The 7,888-nt window shown below is 50.3% G+C and overlaps 1 long non-coding RNA gene across 1 annotated transcript; it reads right to left on the bottom strand.

The window, feature by feature from the left end:
- Window positions 1-2,315: 2,315 nt before the first annotated feature.
- Window positions 2,316-6,677, bottom strand: LOC109496489. The gene is made up of 2 exons (XR_002152522.2): window positions 5,155-6,677; window positions 2,316-3,812 (listed from the first exon to the last, which is right to left on the bottom strand). It is a non-coding gene; the product is annotated as an uncharacterized LOC109496489 (long non-coding RNA).
- Window positions 6,678-7,888: the final 1,211 nt, after the last annotated feature.

The following is a 7,888-nucleotide window of genomic DNA, read 5'->3' as shown; positions in this document are numbered from 1 at the left end:
GCCCTGAGTGTCCCGTGGTCACTCTCAATTTCAAACATTTTGTCTCGTTGTGTCCATAAGCACAGTGGTTCTAACAGAGATCACGTGGCCCACATTGGATGAAAAAATATGGTCCCCACACGTACGGGCACATTGTGATAGTAAAGTAAAGGTTGGGTAAAGTGTGACGGAAAGGAATTATGGCGTCCAGGTGTCAGGGAGGGGGTGGTGGAGGCAGGGAAGTTGTGTACAAAATATTTAACCTCCAACTTCTATAGGTGATGAATATGTCTGTCTAACACCAGTGAATGTATCCAATCTCCCTTCTGAAAAGAGGAAAGAAATCACGACTCCTTCAAACAGATAAATGGTACTGGGTGTTTAATTCATTAAGGGACATCCCTCCCCCAAACGTGTGTGTGTGTGTGTGTGTGTGTGTGTGTGTGTATACAGTTCTTTTTTTTTAATGTTTTTTTTTTAATTTTTTTTTTCAACGTTTATCTATTCTTGGGACAGAGAGAGACAGAGCATGAACGGGGGAGGGGCAGAGAGAGAGGGAGACACAGAATCGGAAACAGGCCCCAGGCTCTGAGCCATCAGCCCAGAGCCCGACACGGGGCTCGGACCCACAAACCGTGGGATCGTGACCCGAGACGAAGTCAAATGCTCAGCAGAGCCACCCACCCAGGTGCCCCATCACATGCATAGAGTCTTGTAACCACTACCACAATCAGGACACAGAACATCTCCGTCACCCCAAACACGTGCTTTGGGCTCCTCATTTGTAGTCAAGCTCTACCTGCCCCCCTCGCCCCCAATGTCTGGCAACCACCGCTCCATTCCCCATCACTGTAGTGTCATCTTTTCTAGAACCTCATACAAATGGAATCATGCAGCGTGTAAGTTGTTCAAGACTGGCTTCTTCCATTCAACATCATGCTTTTGAGAGTCATCCAAATTGAGTATGTTAATGGTTTATTTCTTTTTATGGCTGAATGGTTTTCCCTGGATGGGTACACCACCCTTTGTCTAACTTCATTCACTCATTGATGGATGTGTCCAAGTTTGGGGTGATCGTAATTTTTTTAAATGTTTTATTTATTTTTGAGGGAGAGAGACAGAGCAGGATCGGGGGAAGGACAGAGAGAGAGAAGGAGACACAGAATCCGAAGCAGGCTCCAGGCTCTGAGCCGTCAGCACAGAGCCCGACGCGGGGCTCGAACTCACTAACTGCGAGATCATGACCTGAGCCAAAGTCGGACGCTTAACCAATTGAGCCACCCAGGCGCCCAGTTCGGGGTAATTGTAAATAATACTGTTATAAACTTTCTTAGACAGATTTTTGCACGAACCTACGTTTTCATTTAATAACAGGCATGGGATTGCTGGGTCACGTGGCAATTGTACGTTCATCTTTGTAAGAAACTGCTGAACCGTTTCTCAGAGGAGCTGTAGTATTTCACATTCCCACTAGCGACGTGTCAGGGTTCCACGTGTCCCGCGTCCTCGCCAGCACTTGATACGGTGAGTGTTTTTTTATTTTAGCCATTCTGATAGGTGTGCGGTGTGTATCTCATCATTTCCCTCACGGCTAATGATGTTGAACATGACTTTTGGCTTATGTGCCATCTATTATCCTCTCTGGTGGCGTGCCCACGTCTTTTGACCATCTTTCATTGGGCTGTTGGTTTTCTTACTGTTGGGTTTTGAGAACTCTTTACACATTTTATGGACAAGTCTTTGGTTGGATACACGATTTGCAAACATTTTCTCCATTCTGTAGGTTGCTGCTTTCACAGAACAAAAGTTTTCCATTTGGGTCAAGTGCAATTCAACGCTTTTACTTTCATAGGTTATACTTTTGGTCTCACGTCTAAGAACTCTGCTGAACCCGAGGGCATAAAGAATTTCTATGTTTTACACTGTGCACTTAGACGTGTGATCCATTCTGAGTGAGTTTTTGTATAAGGTGTGAGGTTTAGGTTGAGATTTATGGGGTTTTTTTTGCTTCAGACGTCCAATTACTCCAACACCATTTGAATTGCCCTGTACCTTCATAAAAAAAAAAAACAAAAACGATTGGGGGCACCTGGGTGGCTCAGTCGGTTAAGCGTCCGACTTCGGCCCGGGTCACAATCTCGCGGTCCGTGAGTTCGAGCCCCGCGTCGGGCTCTGGGCTGATGGCTCGGAGCCTGAAGCTTGCTTCCAATTCTGTGTCTCCCTCTCTCTCTGCCCCTCCCCCGTTCATGCTCTGTCTCTCTCTGTCCCAAAAATAAATAAACGTTAAAAAAAAAAAATTAAAAAAAAAAAAACGATTGGCCACATTTTGATGGGTCTATGTGCGGACTCTGTATTTTATTCCATCGATTTATAGGCCTATCCCTCCACCAGTATCACGCTGTCATACTGTAGTAAGTCTTAAAATCAAGTAGTGTAATTCTTCCAATTTTCTTCTTTGCTTTTCCACATACAGTTTAGAATCGGCTTGTCTATACCTACAAGAAATCCTGCTGCGGTGTCCGTTAGACTTGTGTTAACCATATCGATCGATTTGGGAGGAGACTGGCATCCTTGCCATGTGGAGTCTTCTGATCCATGAACGTGGTATGTCTCTTCCCCACCTTGCTTAGTTTGTTTGATTGATTTAAGAATTTTCTCTCCCCTCTGGGTGAAGGCACATCTCAACCTGTTGGCCTTCAAGACGAAACGAGCACCATCTGGCATGGATTCTTTCCTGTTACCCGGACACATCCTACTTCCTTCAAACCCGGGAGACACGACTTGATAGTCACTGGCAATTTTACACTTTGGGGGAAGGGGAAGAAGAAAGTCTTACGAGACCCATTTGTGCATCTGTTAGAGAATCGTGTTTTGGTGTATACACGGGTGTCCTCACGTGCACGCATGTGCACTATCTGTGGGCATCCAGGAGTGCACACGTGTACACACGTGGGCATCCACGTGTATATATACACACATCCATATGTGGGTTTCTGCCCTACGCACACGTATGCGTACACAGGTGTCTCTCTACATGCACACACGGCCCCGCGCAGGCAGCCTCCGCCCTCCTCCCCACTTTGAGCGGTCACGTGATGCCAGGCTGAGGAGAAGGAAGGCTGCTTGCCTCACATTCCGAAAGCTGGTGGAAACGTGACCTTGAGAGAAACAACGCAAATGCACATATAGAGAGCTCCTTAGCAACTGCTTGTTGGAAAAAAGAAAGGCATCGGGGAAAAGAGCCAGGAAACAAGAAAGAAGGGGAAAAAACGGTGAGAGAAATGGGTGACACTTTTAGTCCTCAGGCTGGGACAGTGAGCCACGGTGACGTAAACTGAGTCAGGAGGGGCAGGAAATACCGCAGCTCATGTGGCCACTACATTAACACAGTGCGGGCATTACCTCTAACAATCTCGGCAATCCCGGGAGTTGGTGTCGTTAGCCCCGTTTGACAGAAACAGGCCAGGAGAGGTTAAGGAACCTGCCCAAAGTCTCAGGAAAGGGCAGACTTCGGCTACAAACCTGAACTGCCACCCTCCAGGTTCCTCCCTCTGCGGCTGGATACGTTTATCATGAAGCACTCGGGCTGTGAATCACAGGACTCCCGGGCAACAGACATGCTCGAGGCTCTACCTCCCTCTCGACGGCTGACAAAACCCAAGTGCAGAGGGATGGCCACACGGCCTGCCAACAGCCAGGTGGACCTAGAAGCCAGTTTGCTCACCTTCCAGCTTCCACGACATCACCAGCGGTCTCAGGTCACTGAGGTTTGAGAGCCCAGCACGCGGCAAGGCAGCCCTGGAGAATTCTCAGTAATCCTTCCACGATGGCGCCTGGATGGTTTGGATGGGAAGCACGAGTTAGTGGCATGGCCCAGGACCTACGCCTTCTCGGCGCATTCTCCCACACTGAATCAGCCGAGGAAGTCTTTGAACATGCAGAAGCTAAGGAGTCAGAGGGCAGGAGAACTAGTCGTTGAGGCAGGAGGGCGTTGGAGTCATACTGCCTGGGTGCAAACCCCAACTTCCTAATTAAGACCTTGTGCAATGCATTCGCTTCTCCGTGCCTCAGTTTCCTTATCCGTGAAATGGGGATATGTATTAGAGTTCTCCAGAGAAACAGGATATATCTTATATGATACAGATATCCTATTGGTGTGTGTGTAATACATACTGGTGAGTGTATAATTCCTATTAGTACATATATTGATACATGTATGTGGATGTGGAGATATATATATATATATATGTATATATATATATATATATATAACTGACACACATTAGAGCACGTGTGTGCTCTCTCTCTCTCTCTCTCTATATATATATATATAACTGACACACATTAGAGCAGCCCATCAAAACATCTACGAGTATGCTGATGCAGAAGTGTGTATACATAGAAGCATCTAGGTGGCTCAGTCGGTTAAGCGTCCGACTTCGACTTAGGTCATGATCTCACGGTTTGTGGGTTCGAGCTCTGCATCAGTCTCTGCACTGACAGCTCAGAGCCTGGAGCCTGCTTCGGATTCTGTGTCTCCCTCTCTCTCTGCCCCTCCCCCCCTTTCTTTCTCTCTCAAAAATAAATAAATATTAAAACAAATTTTAAAAGAAGTGTATATATGTATATGTGTGTGTGTGTGTGTGTGTGTGTGTATATATATATATGGAGAGAGAGAGAGAGAGAGAGAGAGAGAAATATTATTATAAGGAATTGGGAGGTGCCTGGGTGGCTCAGTCAGTTAAGCATCAGACTCCATGGGGCGCCTGGGTGGCGCAGTCGGTTAAGGGTCCGACTTCAGCCAGGTCACGATCTCGCGGTCCGTGAGTTCGAGCCCCACGTCGGGCTCTGGGCTGATGGCTCGGAGCCTGGAGCCTGTTTCCGATTCTGTGTCTCCCTCTCTCTCTGCCCCTCCCCCGTTCATGCTCTGTCTCTCTCTGTCCCCAAAATAAATAAACGTTAAAAAAAAAAAAAATTTAAGCATCAGACTCCTGATTTCAGCTCAGGTCATAATCTCATGATTCATGACGTAGAGTCCCAAGTCGGACTGCACTGACACAGTGCAGAGCCTGCTGGGAATTCTCTCTCCCCCTCTCCCTGCCCCTACCCCACTCGTGCTCTCTCTCTCTCAAAATAAATAAATAAACTTAAAAAAAAAAAAAGGAATTGGCTCACATGATTATGGAGGCTGAGAAGTTCCAAGATCTGCAGTCAGCAAGCCGGGGAGCCAGGAGAGCCCGTGGTGCAGTCCCAGTCTAAGTCTGAAGGCCCGAGAGCTGACGCTGTAAGTTTCACTCTGAGGGCAGGAAACCAATGTCCCAGTTCAACAAGCAGGCAGGCCAAAGTTTCTTCGAACTCAGACTTTTGGTTTTATTCATATCTTCAACTGATTGGATGAGGCCCACCCACACCGGGGCGGGCAATTTGCTTACTCAGTCTACCAATTCAATTGTTAGTCTCATCCGGAAACATCCTCCCAGACACACACAGAATAATGTCTGGGCACCCCACGGCCCAGTCAGGTTGCCACATTCAATTAACCATCACAGAATGCTAATAGCCAAAGGATCGTCTTGGGAAATAAATGAGGCATGTAAGGCATCTGGAATAATTGCTGGCATATGATAGGTATTTCACAAGCGTGAGGGAAAATGACGTGGATCAGCACTGATGACGGCGGTGATGAGGGTGGTACTCGATGTCAGGCCAGGCCTCTCAGCCTTCCAATAAGTGACTTAGGGAGTGGCCGGGAATGGTCAGTGTTCTATGGGTGGCATCCAGAGTTCATTACAGAAGCTGGAGGCTCTCTTTCTTGGAAAGACGGATGGACGGAAACAACTCCTAGCGTCCGAACAACACAGAGCCGTCGGGGCCCACCGTTGACTCCTTCAGGAGGATTATGTTGGGGCTTCCTTACCCCTGAGGACACAGCCCAGCTTCCTTCACCCTCCCGGCTCAGTAGCTACGCGATCTACCCACTGCCCAGGATGGACAGAGCCACCCATCAAAGCGATTACCCAGAGCGGCCCGTCAAAACACCTACGAGAATGCGGATGCCGAGGCCCGTCTCGGGCCCATCCCAAGTGCACGCACACGTTCCCATCATGGCGGCTCACCCCTGCGCCCCAGGCATCAGGCCCCCTTGCCGCTGCAGGCCCCAGACACGGGAGCTCAGGCATCAGGGGCAAAGCAGCCCTGCCCCTCTTGCCTCCTTCCGAGCCACCGCCTTCTCGGCTGTTTTCCCGAAGCTCTTCTCCCACCACAGCCGAGTGGGCTAACCTCTACCCTCCTGCCCCCCCCCTTCTCATTCCACCCGTGAGGAGATCCCCGCAAGTAGCTATTTTCGCCTGAGAGGAGAATTTCTCCAATAGAAGCTGTCAGCAGCCGGGGTGGCTGTGAGAGGCCCCGCCAATGTTTTCATGTCTCGCACACAACCCCATCTGGCGCTGGCTCACTATAAATCACCTCAGCGGAGAGAGAGAGAGAGAGGCCGGGAATATGCTGAATCATCTAATTGGCCACGAAAGACAGTGATAGAATGATTACCTTCCCCCCTCAGCCGCACAGAAGCCGGCCGCCCGCCGAGGACGCCCAATTGTCTTTCGTTTTCATGTTAATCAGGATCTTCCGGCCTTGGCCAAGGACGGGGCTGAGACACACGGGCCTGTCTGCAACCCAGCCGTCCAGCCCTCCTCAGGACAGGGCCTTCTGTTCTGGCCGCTCGGCCCCTGCACCCTGGGGGGGGGGGGGGGGGGGCAGGGGGGGGAGGGGGGGACTCGGGCGACCCCCTGCGGAAAATTCAGCCTTGCCACCACAGGGGGCTTTGAGAGTCTCCCATGAAGGCCACGTTTTCAATAGACCTACGATTCAGTGCAATTACAGGATCCCTGCCCTGTTCCGGATTTGTCCCGACTCTGTTCCGCAACAGCCCTCGCCCTACCCCAAAGTCACATTTCTGAGGTTTCGACGGGAGCTGGAGAGCTATTTAGAGGCTTGCGCTCTGTACACGGCGGCTTTTCTCCTGGGTCCTTGGTTTTTGTTTTCCTTGGCACGGTGTGTTCCCCGAGACCAGGCTAGCAAAACTAGCCGGGAAAGCAGGCCAAGAATCCTACGGAGGAAGGTTGCCTTCCTGCGCCCCGAACGCTTGCCCCTCACCCCGTAACATGAAGAAGCCGCCGGGAGTCCCCCCCTTTCTTTACCCCAGCTGCTGCGACAAAAACCAAAACCAAAACAAAACAAAAGAAAACAAACCCCAAAAAGGAAACCTACTATAACCTCCGGCGGAGCCTGTTTACCTGGAGGAGACTTCAAGTCGTTCAGGGACAAGGCTGGGGTTTGTGGGGAGAAGGGGAGGTCTTCCGCACGGTTGCCGGAGAAGCCTTCGGCTCAGGAAAAGTCTGTGTTGATTAGCGCCCTCATGGTTTTCAGCGCCCGCCCCTCGCCCCCAGCAGGAGAGCTCTGCTGTGGAAGAATAATGCCCCAGAGCTGAAAAACTTGCCTCTTTGCCGCCCTCCATTTTGTAGTAAAACAGAAAACAACGTGGAAGATGTGTCTGGCCCGATAATGATAACGATGGAATTAATGCTGAGCTGAGGGGACCCGCTTTCTGCTTTGCCTCAGGCCGTCAGCTTTTTCTGTAGTCATTAATCCTTGGGAAGTGCTTAAGTGGAGGCCATGAATTAGCTCCCCTGGCCTCACTGAAGCCACCGAACTAGGATCGTGGCCCTGTGTTTTGCCCCTGGAGTTGGTGGTTGTCTGGACCCTGGGCCCAGTGACTGCCGAAGGCCTGTGTCTGCTCTAAGTTCTGTGACCCCTGTGGGCCTGGGTCTGCCACAGGCCTGCGTTCACCAGGGGCCCGGGTCTCCTTGGGTCTTTGGTATAGGCCCTGCAATCACCATGAGCTTCTGGA

This window comes from Felis catus, chromosome X (assembly GCF_018350175.1).
Source record: "Felis catus isolate Fca126 chromosome X, F.catus_Fca126_mat1.0, whole genome shotgun sequence".
Classification (NCBI taxonomy): Eukaryota; Metazoa; Chordata; class Mammalia; order Carnivora; family Felidae; genus Felis; species Felis catus.
Note: the sequence above shows the minus strand (reverse complement) of the source record. Positions and strands in the feature narration are given on the sequence as shown.